Below are 12645 nucleotides of genomic sequence, written 5' to 3' on the forward strand. Positions count from 1 at the left end.
TCCTGTCTAATTGTGCTGAGCTATTTAGAGGTCTCACTAGAGTTTTCCCTAGTGTGGCCGAGTACTGGTTGGAGGCCACTAAGAGGATTATGAACGATTTGGATTGTACTCCGAAGTAGAAATTTAAGGGTGCAATCTCCTTGCTTCACGACGAGGCATACTAGTGGTGGTTAACAATTGAGGAGGGTACTTAGTCTGATTGTTTGACTTGGGATTTCTTTAAGACCACCTTCCAGAGTAAGTACGTGGGGGCGAGCTATGATGATGCTTGTAGGTGTGAGTTCATGAATCTCACTCAAGGTGATAGATCTATGGTCAAGTATGAAGCTAAATTTCTAATATTGAGCCGCTATGCTCGAGGCATGGTGGCGTCTGAGTATGAGAGATGTGTTCTGTTTGAGGATGGGTTAAGAGACAGTTTAAGGGTACTGATTGCTCCACATAGGGAGTGAGAGTTTGCTATCTTGGTTGAGAAGGCGAAGATATGTTAAGCGCGTGGAGCGCTAGAACAGGGATCGTGAGAGAGGCAAGACTAAGAGGGATTTAGAGCCCTCTAGTTCTATACAGAGGCCTAAGAAAAAGGCTAGATTTGATGGACCAGTTGAGTGGGGGTCCCTGTTGCTCCTACTGGGATTTAGTCGTGTAGTGGCTGTGGTAGGCGCCATCCGCGCGAGTGTTGGAGGAGGATTGGGGCTTGTCTAAGGTATGGGTCATTAGAGCACCGTATTAGAGACTGTCCACAGTAGGCAGATCAGATGTAAGCTTCAGCTCCGGGTTCTATGTAGCCTTAGATGGCAGTTCAACAGCCACCTAGGGGCTGTGGTGCAACTAGGGGTGGTAGATAGAGAGCACCGGGCAGAGGTGCTAGTCAGACAGAGGTGAGGTAGCCTGAACTTGTTTATGCTGCTCTATGCCAAAAGGACAGAGATGCTCCAGATGTTATCACCGGTGCGTTCTTAATTTCTGATGCACCTTATACTGCTCTAATTGAGATAGGTTATACACACTCCTATGTAGCTAGCTCTGCATCTAAAAACTTGGGGGTTTCTGTTGAGAGCACTTTTGTAACATCCCGAACTAAGGTCTATTCAGAACAGTGATTTTGAGACCATAAATTCAAAATAGAAATAATTATTTTATGATTGTTTAATGGTTCATAATATGATTGCATGTTTGTGTGAACTTTCATGAAGAAATTTTATGCCTAAAGTGTCCAATTTGTCTTTAGGGACTAAATTGAATAAATTGCAAAATATGTATTCTAGAAGCTTCAAGTATGAAATTGAATTGGATTATTAATTAGAGGTCCTTAAATATTAATTGGACCAAGTTCTAAAATTTTGGACAAAAATGGGCATGAATAGGAAAAATTTGAAAGAAAGGCTTAAAGGGCATTTTAGTCATTTAGTAATTAAAAGAATAAAAAGGGAAAAATGAAGTAAAAAATTTGATCATCTTCTCCATGTATGTGCTAAAATTTCAAGAGACACCATAGCTAGGATTTTCAACTTTTCAAGCTTGATTGTAAGTGCTCCCAAGCCCTGTTTTTTATGTTCTTTACATTTTTGAGATCCTTGAAGCACGATCTATCCATTTTTAGCCATATTTTGAAGTAGGTTTCATGTATGAAATTTGACCCATGTGTGACATGTTTGTATTTTGGTGTTTAATGGAAGAATATGAAAGTTTGATGTGTGATGAACATCTTTTACGAAGTGATTTTTAGTGAAAATATCTAAAAAGGACTTATTTGTAAAAGATGTAGAAATGGGTAGTAGAAATGTGATTTAATGAGAAATGTAGGCTGATATGAGTTAGAATATGAATCGGTTAGGTTTGGGTAACCAAGAAAATGCATGCATTTCATTTTTACGAGCCTAGGGACTAAAGTGTAAATAAGTGAAAGTTAGGGGTAAAAAGGTAATTTTACCAAAGTATGTGTTATGGGTTGATTTGAACAATGTATGTATTAAATAAGTTAAATTTGCCATTATAGATCAAGAAAAACGTGATTCGGGTCTTGATCGATGGAAAAACAAGGTTTATGAGGATTAGGCTCGTTTCTACCATTTTGTACCGAGGTAAGTTCATATGCAAATTATGCAATATGTACCTTACTTTAAATCTTTTAATATTTTATGTATGGTAAGTACATATATAATTAATGTGATGTTTTATCATGTGTTAAACGCTTAAATTTTATTATGAATTATGATTGATTTTTCCATGAGTATGCAATTGGTGTTATGGGTATTGAAATCGACATTACGAGAAAGTTCGATGGAAATGTGGTATCGAAGAATCACATTTGGACCTTAGGAATAGTTTAGGATACAAGTGACATGTCACTAGCAACTATGCGATCTGAGCTCATGATATATGTGACACATGTTATGGGGTTCTGGGTAATGGTCTCGTATGTTCTACCGGTGGCTGGGTAGTCCGGCATGTGTTGTGGATACCTGAAAGCTTGTTTGAGCAGCCCGTGTAGCTACATCTTGACTGACAACTCATGTGAGTAGACCCGTGAGTAGCTCGAAAGTGAGCAACATGTGATATGTGATTTGAGGTAGTGTTGGCTACATATGAGGCACTTAGGTGCGAAATTTCCAATGTATCCATTGGTGTTCCAAGTGTTCAACAGTTAGTCCAAAGAGAAGTTCAATGGGTAATCTTAATGAATACGTCAAAAATGAGAAGGAAAATTATTATGTGCGAGTGGGCACAGGTATGTACATCGAACTCATGAGAAATACCATGGGATATGATGAACTTGTGGTAAGAATATATATATGAAGAATAAATTTAAGTTATTTGATGATAAAATGCAAGATTATGTTCATTATGTTAATTGTATGATTAATGCTTGTTTAAATTGTATTTTATTTGCATGTGAGCTTACTAAGCTTTAAAGCTTACCCCTTTTCCTTTCCTTTCCCTTTTCTTATAGTGTCACCAAGCGAGCTCGGGGATTAGAGGACTATTAATTGGAAAATTTGGTATAGTTAGTCTCAATATTTTGAGTATGGCATGTATAGGGACTTGGTTTTTTAGTTATGTGTTATATTGATTAGCCAAACGTGTTGGCTCATGATAGTAATGTGATTCATTTTGTATATGGCCAGAAGAGGTTGCTCATATTAATTATTTGGGTTGTAACCTTAATTATTTATGCATCCATGCATATGTGTTATGCTTGATGTGGTTTCTTGTGGATGACATGTGAGATGAATGGCATATGATATCAATGAATGAATTGGGATTAATAGGTATGACCACAACTATAGTATAATTGATTAGATTAAAAGAAGAATTATATTGATGAAGAAAAAATGAAATTGGTGTGGAATGTTATATATAAGTATAATGGTTTGAGTATGTGATATGTTAACATTACAAAGTCATGGATTAACCATGATTATGAATGCTTGCGTAACTGGAAACACGGAAATTTACGCATTTTTACATACCCTTTTTAACTTGAAATCATACAATTTCGATAAAATTCTTGTCGAAAAATAATTAATTTTTATAAAATAATTAAAGTGCACTTAAAATATGAACATGTTGAATTTTAGTTAATTTTATAATTATTTTTGATGAATTTTGGTTATTTTCGACAAATTTGCACAAAGGGCGAGAAATGGCTCTGCAGACATTGCTAGAAGCACAAAACTGAGAAGCAATTTGAAGTACCGAGGTGAAAATAAATTTCAGCCTAAAATGGTCCAAAATTATATGCATTAATTCATAATATAATTAATTTTAATTTATATCCAATTTAATTTGGGTTAATAAATTATTATTAATTAATTTTGAAAAAGTGGTCCAACTGAACCGAACCAAGTGAACCGAACTGCCCAAGAAATGACAGCCCAAAACCGTCCCAACAGCTGACCCAAATCAGCTTATTAGCTGATTATTTAAACTTGCAAAGAGGCCCTCGAAGACATGTTCATGTTGCATTCAAACCCCGCCACAATTGGTGGTTTTCTAGATTTGCCCCAAGCTTAATTTAGCAAGTCTGAAAATCATCAAACTTGGCACATGTGTGGCCGGACAAGGGAGGGCTCTTTGGCTAATGATTTTAGCTATTTTTAGCAGACCTCTTCATCTATAAAAACCCCCCTTAAACTGATCATTTGAAACACACCCTCAATTCATTCACATCTCTTCTCTCTTCTCTCACTTTCTCCTTTCATTTTCCCTTCCAACATCCCTTGCTCTTGTGCCGATTTCTCCCATTGGGAAAGGGTTGTTCTTCAGCCATTTTGGAGCAGCAATTTAGTGTTCATAGAAGCCTTGATCGGTGAGAACAATAAAGAACGAAGACGGAGCAAACTAGTCAAGCCACGAAGAAACACCGAATTTGATTCTTATTCCCTATCTCTTTAATTTTTGTTGTTGTTATGATGAACATATCTATGAATATTTATGTTGTTGGAATGGTTAATTGAATCAGCTTAGCTTGAATTTAATTCGTGTTGGTTTGATTGCATTTCATCTTCTTAAATTATTTAAATTGTGTTTATGTTGTTATAGGCCTCAGTAAAATGTTTGATTAAGTAAAATCATGCCTAAGTTATTCTTGCATTATAATTGTTAGGTAACTAATGAATTAATTATTTAAACGGATTGAAATTGTAATTAATGGATGCAATACTTAATCAGTGCATGTTTATTCTTCTAAGGTAGCTGAAGATTAAATTAGCAACCTATCTGGTGATACACTTGCCTTGCATAACTTGCAAGATTATTGTGATTAAATTGTTTCAAGGTAAGGATACGTTGTTACCTCACATAGTCTTTTATGTGCTTATTAGATTTTATTAATTGTTTGAATTGACATAGGGATATGCAAGAGATTAGTTCAATTTAATGAGTGTGTATGTGCCATAACATGTTTGCTTATTAAAATCTGTTTAGTCGTTTGAATTAGCATAGGGATATGTTAAGAGATGAATGGATTTGTATAAGTGAATATATTCATAAGTTAGCAAATTACTGACTTGCCGTGAATTTATTCGTAATAGCATAAGCATGAGCTTAATAATTCTAAGCTAAAGAAATATAATTAAATCAACACAATTATGTCATCTTGATTAAATCATATTTAAAATCGTGCATTAGAACTTTTATTTTTATTTAGTTTAAAATCGTATTTTTCTTAATCACCCTTTTCAAAACAAAATATTTTTTCATCACCAAAGTGTTTTAAATTGCATTCATAAATAATCCTTTTCACAGTCCCTGTGGGTATGATAACTCAATATTTGCTTGTCACTTTATTACTTGTTGTGATTGTGTACTCTTGTACATTCCCATCATTTCATGCTTTTAGCACCGGTGCCGGGGACTGTTTTAAAAGACATTATTTGTGAAATCGTTAATTTTGCATTTTGGTCTATTTTTTTCTGTTAAATTTTAATTCCATTTTTTTTTGTTTCAGGTGTTTATGAGTATTGATCAAATTTTTGACTTACTTCTTGTAAACCCTAAAATTGAATGGACTTTCTAGCAGAGGAGAAGACAAGCGAGCCGACGAAGGACTGAAGATATGAATTTTGAAAATCCAGTAGGAACATTCATTTATAATCCTCACAATCTGATCATTGTTGCCGATGATAAAAACTATGCCATTCAACAATATGCCATTCCTCTATTCAATGAGCTCAATCTGAGTATATAATCCTTACAATCTGATCATTGTTGCCGATGATAAAAACTATGCCATTCAACAATATGCCATTCCTCTATTCAACGAGCTCAATCTGATTATAAGGAGACCCAAAATCAAGGCACAACAATTCGAGCTGAAGCTGGTCATGTTCCAAATGTATCAAAATATGAGTCAATTTAGTGGGATTCCTACTGAAGATCCACATCTTCATCATCGGCTATTCATGGAAGTGAGTGAGTCATTTAAACTAGTCGAGGTGACTGAAGACACCTTGAGACTGAGATTATTTCCGTACTCTGTAAGAGATAGAGCATAAGCGTGGTTGAACTCCCTACCGTCTGGTTCCATAACTACATGGCAAGAGTTGGTTGAACGTTTCTTAATGAAATATTTCCCTCCATCTTCAACTGCCAAGATTCGAAATGAAATCACTTCATTTCAGCAACTTGATGAAGAATCTTTATATGAGGCATGGGAGCAGTTCAAGGAGTTACTACGAAAGTGCCCTCATCACGACATTCCTTGCTGCGTTAAAATGGAGACTTTCTATATTGGTCTCAATATTCATACTTGAATGATGGTGGATGCTTCGACAAATAGAGCCCTTCTATCTAAGTCTTATAACGATGCTTATGAGATTACTGAAAGAATTTCCAGCAATAACTATCAGTGGCCAACCAACTGAGTAGCCTTAGAAAGACGAGCAGCAGAAGTACATAAAGTGGACACACTTGCTTCTTTAGCAGCCCAGGTATCCTCTATGTCTTCTATGCTTAAGAACATAATTGTTAATGGTTTCAATGGAAATCTAATAGGTCGGCAATTGAACCAATTCAAGAATATTTCTTATGAATGCTATAAAGATGGTCATTTCTTTGAAAATTTCCCATCGAATCAAGAGTCAAATTATTACATGGGAAATTAGAATTGGAATTGGTCTGCAATCAAATTTTTACAACTCTTCATGGCAGAATCATCCAATTTCTACATGGAGTAATCAATAGGCGTACCATAGCGACTCTGTTATGCCATTTCGACCAAATTATCCGTCGGAATATTCTCTACAAGTGCAACAACCCCCACGAACTAAATCTTCAAGTGATCTTGAGAATCTGCTAAAGGCATACATAGCGAAGAATAATACCACTTTAAGAAATCTGGATAATCAAATGGGTCCGCTAACCAATGAACTTCGAAATAAACCCCAAGGTATTTGGCCAAGCGACACAGAAAATCCAAAAATTTTGGGCAAAAAACATTGCAAAATAGTCTTTTTCCAAGTGGAAAGACATTAGAACCCAATGTGGTTGAGGTTCAAGATGAGCTTATTCTAGCTCAAGACAAAGAGGAAGTTCAACGACGTGTTGAAACTCCTGTATCACAAAAGTTAGATTCAGTTGTCCTTGATGAGGTAAACTCTAAACCAGTTAGTTCTGATTATCTAACCCCCTTGTCAATTGTAGAAAAATTTCCATAGAAGAGTTGTCCAATTAAAGCTAAGATTCCACAATTTCCATATCCTCAATGACTCCAGAAGTAGCAATGAGATACTCAATTGAAGAAATTTTTTAATAACAAGGTGACTTTTAATAACATCGATGCTGCTAAATCCCCAGATGTAGTTGAAGACTATTCTACTATTTCCAAGATGGAATCACTGGCTTCTTCAGAGTTGGAGCTCAATTCTATAGATGATCCGTTAGAATGCATTCTGCTAGCGGATTCGCCAAGTGATGATGAAGACGAGGAATGTTTGGCTTTGTTAGAAGCTAAAACGAAGGGATTCACTCAGGAAGTTCTACTGGAATCATTAGAGTTATTATCTCGGGAGTACACACAACAAAAAGTGTTGATTGAAGAGCCAACTAAATTGGAACTAAAGATTTTGTCTTTTCATTTGAAATATGACTATTTGGGTCTGTCTTCAACTTTGCCTGTCATTATTTTAGTTGAGTTCACCAAAGATCAATAAGAAAAGGCACTTGTGATTTTGGAAAGGCACAAGAAAGGTACTAGATGGATTATTTCACATATTCGATTCACAAGTTGGAGGATTTGTAGGAATTACAGGAAGTTAAACAACGCCACCAGGAAAGGTCATTATGAGTTTTCTTTCCCTATTAAGATGTTGGACAAATTTGATGGGAAAGAATATGATTACTTCCTAGATGATTATGGTTGGTATGACAAATGGCCATTTGACACCACCATGGTCAATGATGATCCTAAATAAAATGGAGAGAGTTCTCTTCACTTTCTCTATCATTATTTTATATTTTTAGTTTTTTTTCCTCTTTTGAATAAAATGGTAGACTTAGATAAAAGTTTCTTTCATTCATTACATTAATTAAAACTCTGTCTAGGAGATTGGGACTTAAGCAGGACCATCCGTGACCTCTCTAGTCTTTCCTGGGTGTTTAATTTAATGTAATTTTTCAAAAAAATATTTTTCTAATTAGCTCAAAGAATTTAAGTATTTGTTTTGTTAAATAAAGGGTTAACTTTTAACCCAAGCACAAATTTCTTTGAGTTTTTTTTAGTTTATTTTCAGTATAGGAGCCTAGGATCCAAAAAAGAGCTGCCTTTGGGCTTAAAACACTACTAAGAAGGGAAATATTCAACCCTTTTCTGCACAAACCTATAGCCCTTACCTTACTACACCACCACTCCCAAGTAGCCCAATAGTGCATCTCACTTAACCCCTTAATGTTGTAGTCCTTAACTCCCTGAATCACCACCCCAAATACCTTCATTCGAAGTCACCAACTACCACAACTAAACTATCCTTAAAATTGTCACCCTTTTCAACTCTAAACCTTACCCTCAGCTACACACCCACCTGCCCAAAACTGAAACCACCCTTAACAAATTTTCTAAGTTTGGCACTAAGAGTCCCTTTATCTAGCACCATTCTACAAAGTCAATAGTTTGGAATAATGGTTATGATGCAACACATGCAGTGGCAGCAACAAGCTTATTGGAGATATTCAAAAATAAGGGATGACTCTGTGGGAAGCGCTTTTATAAAAATATACAATGACCCATTTATTTTTGTACCTGAGTCACCAGATTTCAAATTTGAACCATGGAGTCCACTATCGAAGAGGGAGCAAAGCGATTCATGCAAAAACAAAGATCATGGAGCAAAAGATGAGTCGAATTCAGAAGGATCTGCAAATAAATAAAGTGGGGATCTTGACTTTATTTTATTTCTGTTCTTAGGTCATTTTAGGATTATGTTTAATTAGGAATTTTATTTTCGCATAATAAAGCAAAAGATGGAAACATGAATAAAAATGAACAAATCGCAAAGCATAAAGTGTGGCAATAGGTATATATATGTCTAAAATTGGATCTAGAAAGAGTTTAGTATTTAAGCAGTCAATTTGACTCACCTCCTCTTTTCTAGAATCCTACCTGGTGTATAGTATCTATTCACTTTTAAACAATGAGGACATTGTTCATCTTAAGTAGTGGGGACCGAAAAATTGAAATTATTTCTACTCAGAATAAGATTTTTCTTTTAATTATGATTAGGATATATTTTGTTCAATAAATTTTAAATGTTGTTAAGTATGCTAAACTTCTCTATAAATAAAGTTCGAAATTTTTCAATAATTATTATGTTAGCTTAATAATGACATGAATGTATTTTTAATGGAGCATACAAATCGTACCATAAAATTTTTAGTTCCTTAGGAAAGTTAGAAATGCATGAAAGTTTAAGTCTTTAGAATTGACTTAGTAGTTTCTTGACGTGAAATCCTAGGAAGCATGGAACATTGAAAATGATTTAGGCAACTTTTGTTTGGAATGTTTGAGCCTTTCAAGCCAACCATGATGAAATTTTTATCCTTTGAAACCTCACTTTGAGACTATATGGCCTAATTTTATTTGAACCCTTGCAAATTTAGCCATCACTTCTCTCTTAACTATCTTAAAATTGTACCAAACACTAGACTCAGTACTATTCAAAGTATTATTTGAAATTAAGTTTGGGGGAGTTGAAAAGGAGTATAAAATGCTCTAAAATTCTAGTACATTCAGTAAAATGCTCGTGTGAAAAAAAAGCATGAGTTCTTAAAATAAAATGTACAAAAGAGCATGTGAAAGCAAAGAAAGTTGACGTATTGAAGGTAATTATTTCGAAGGACTGATGCAAGCTGAGTCTAGGGTTTTTAGCCTAAAATTATCTATCTTCTACCTACCCCTAAGCCCAACCATGTTACAACCTTGTTAAAGACATATTGATTCAAGTTCCAATGCTACCTATATTAGTGGAGAGAAATTGTTACGTTCAACATATGAAGGCATAAGTTAAACTTAATGATTGCAACTTAATCTTGAATAAGGGATTAAAATTAAATTGGTAAGGTTTAACATGACTTTATTAGGAAGCATTTAGTCTAATTTTTGCTATCATAAGAATGATTGAGATTAATTTGAATGATATGTATACACAAGTAGCTTAAATAACAAATTTCTTGTTTTTTTGAGCATAAGTATACCAAATTCATGATTGTTGGGAAGAATGTTGTTCTGAAGGAGTTTTTCAAAGGTGTTTCCGATAATTTCTCTTTAAATTTGTGCATTACTCAGGACGAGCAATGAATTAAGTTTGGGGGTGTGGAAACACGGAAATTTACGCATTTTTACATACCCTTTTTAACTTAAAATCATATATTTTTGATAAAATTCTTATCGAAAAATAATCAATTTTTATAAAATAATTATAGTTCACTTAAAATATGAACATGTTGAATATTAGTTAATTTTATAATTATTTTTGATGAATTTTGGTTATTTTCGATAGATTTGCACAAAGGGCGAAAAATGGCTCGGCAGACACTACTAGAAGCACAAAATTGAGAAGTAATTTGAAGCACCGAGGTGAACTAAATTTCAGCCTAAGATGGTCCAAAATTATATGCATTAATTCATAATATAATTAATTTTAATTTATATCCAATTTAATTTGGGTTAATAAATTATTATTAATTAATTATGAAAAAGTGGTCTAATTGAATCGAACCGAGTGAACTAAACCAACCAAGAAATGGACAGCCGAAAACCGTCCCAAGAGCTGAGTCAAATCAGCTTATTAGCTGATTATTTAAGCTTGCAAAGAGGGCCTCGAACACTTGTTCAAGTTGCATTCAAACCCCTCCAAAATTGGTGGCTTTCTAGATTTTCCCCAAGCTTAATTTAGCAAGTTTGAAATCATCAAACATGCCACATGTGTGGCTGGCCAAGGGAGGGCTCTTGGGCTGCTAATTTTAGCTATTTTTAGCAGCCCTCTTCATCTATAAAAATCCCCTTAAGCTGATAATTTGAAACACACCCTCAATTTATTCACATCTCTTCTCTCTTCTTTCACTTTCTCCTTTCATTTTCCTTTCCAACATCCCTTGCTCTTGTGCCAATTTATCCCCTTGGGAAAGGGTTATTCATTAGCCATTTTGGAGCAGCAATTTAGTGTTCATAGAAGCCTTGGTCTGTGAGAACAACAAAGAACAAAGACAAAGCAAACTAGTCAAGCCACAGAGAAACACCGAATTTGATTCTTGTTCCCTATCTCTTTAATTTTTATTGTTGTTATGATGAGCATATCTATGAATATTTCTATTTTTGGAATGGTTAATTTAATTAGCTTAGCTTGAATTTAATTCGTGTTGGTTTGATTGTATTTAATCTGCTTAAATTATTTAAATTGTGTTTATGCTGTTATAGGCCTCGGTAAAATGCTTGATTAAGTAAAATCATCCCTAAGTTATTCTTGCATTATAATTGTTAGGTAACTAATGAATTAATTATTTAAACGGATTGAAATTGTAATTAATGGATGCAATACTTAATCAGTGCATGTTTATTCTTCTAAGGTAGCTGAAGATTAAATTAGCAATCTATCTGGCGATACACATGCCTTGCATAACTTGCAAGATTATTGTGATTAAACTGTTTCAAGGTAAGGATACGTTGTTACCTCACATAGTCTTTTATGTGCTTATTAGATTTTATTAATCATTTGAATTGACATAGGGATATGCAAGAGATTAGTTCAATTTAATGAGTATGTATGTGCCATAACATGTTTGCTTATTAAAATTTGTTTAATCGTTTGAATTAACATAGGGATATGTTAAGAGATATGTAACACCCCGAACCCGAGACCATCGCCGGTGTCGGACACGAGGGGTTAACGAGCTAAATCCTCTTAAAGCACCGACCAATTTGGCATTTCCAGACAGGCTGGAAAACTGCGTCACTATCGTCTTAAAAATCATATCTCGAGTTTCAAAACTCAGAAACTGATTCCGTAAATTTTCTCTGAATTTAGACTCATATATCCTTCCATGGATTTATTTCTAGAATTTTTGGTCGGGCCAATTGGTACGGTTTATTAGTTAAAGTCACCCATGTTACAGGGATCGACTGCTCTGACCTTCGCGCGTTACAACTTGAATATCTCTCTGTACAGGGCTTTAATACTGGTGCCGTTTGTTTCTAATGAAACTAGACTCAAACTGGAATCTGTAAATATAAGGAATGACTTCTAATTCTTTCTGGATAATTTATAGTAAATTTTTAAAGTCGCGACAGGGGACCCAGAAACCGTTCTGGCCCTGTCTCACAATATATTTAATATCTCTTAACATGTAACTTCTATGACCGTTTTGTTTCTTCCATATGAAAGTAGACTCATCAAGGTTCAATTACATAACTTATTCACTATTTAATACCATTCCTACAAATTTTGGTGATTTTTCAAAGCCACACCACTGCTGCTGCCAGCATCTGTTTTCAAGGTAACCTTTACCTATTTCATGATTTCCACGATTCAATTGGCCCTTTTTGCATACATAGCACAAAGTGTGATCATGATTAACCATTCCAATGGCTAATCTTTTCAAAACAATTCCATACCCCATAATGATCATCATACAAACGATTATAGAATCATACTA

The 12645-nt window shown here is 34.6% G+C and overlaps 1 non-coding gene across 1 annotated transcript; it reads right to left on the reverse strand.

The window, feature by feature from the left end:
* Window positions 1-6093: 6093 nt before the first annotated feature.
* Window positions 6094-6199, reverse strand: LOC128291145 (small nucleolar RNA R71). Its single transcript, XR_008280921.1, has one exon. It is a non-coding gene; the product is annotated as a small nucleolar RNA R71 (small nucleolar RNA).
* Between the last annotated feature and the right edge of the window lie 6446 nt (window positions 6200-12645).

The sequence above is a fragment of the Gossypium arboreum genome, chromosome 3 (genome assembly GCF_025698485.1).
Source record: "Gossypium arboreum isolate Shixiya-1 chromosome 3, ASM2569848v2, whole genome shotgun sequence".
NCBI lineage: Eukaryota > Viridiplantae > Streptophyta > Magnoliopsida > Malvales > Malvaceae > Gossypium > Gossypium arboreum.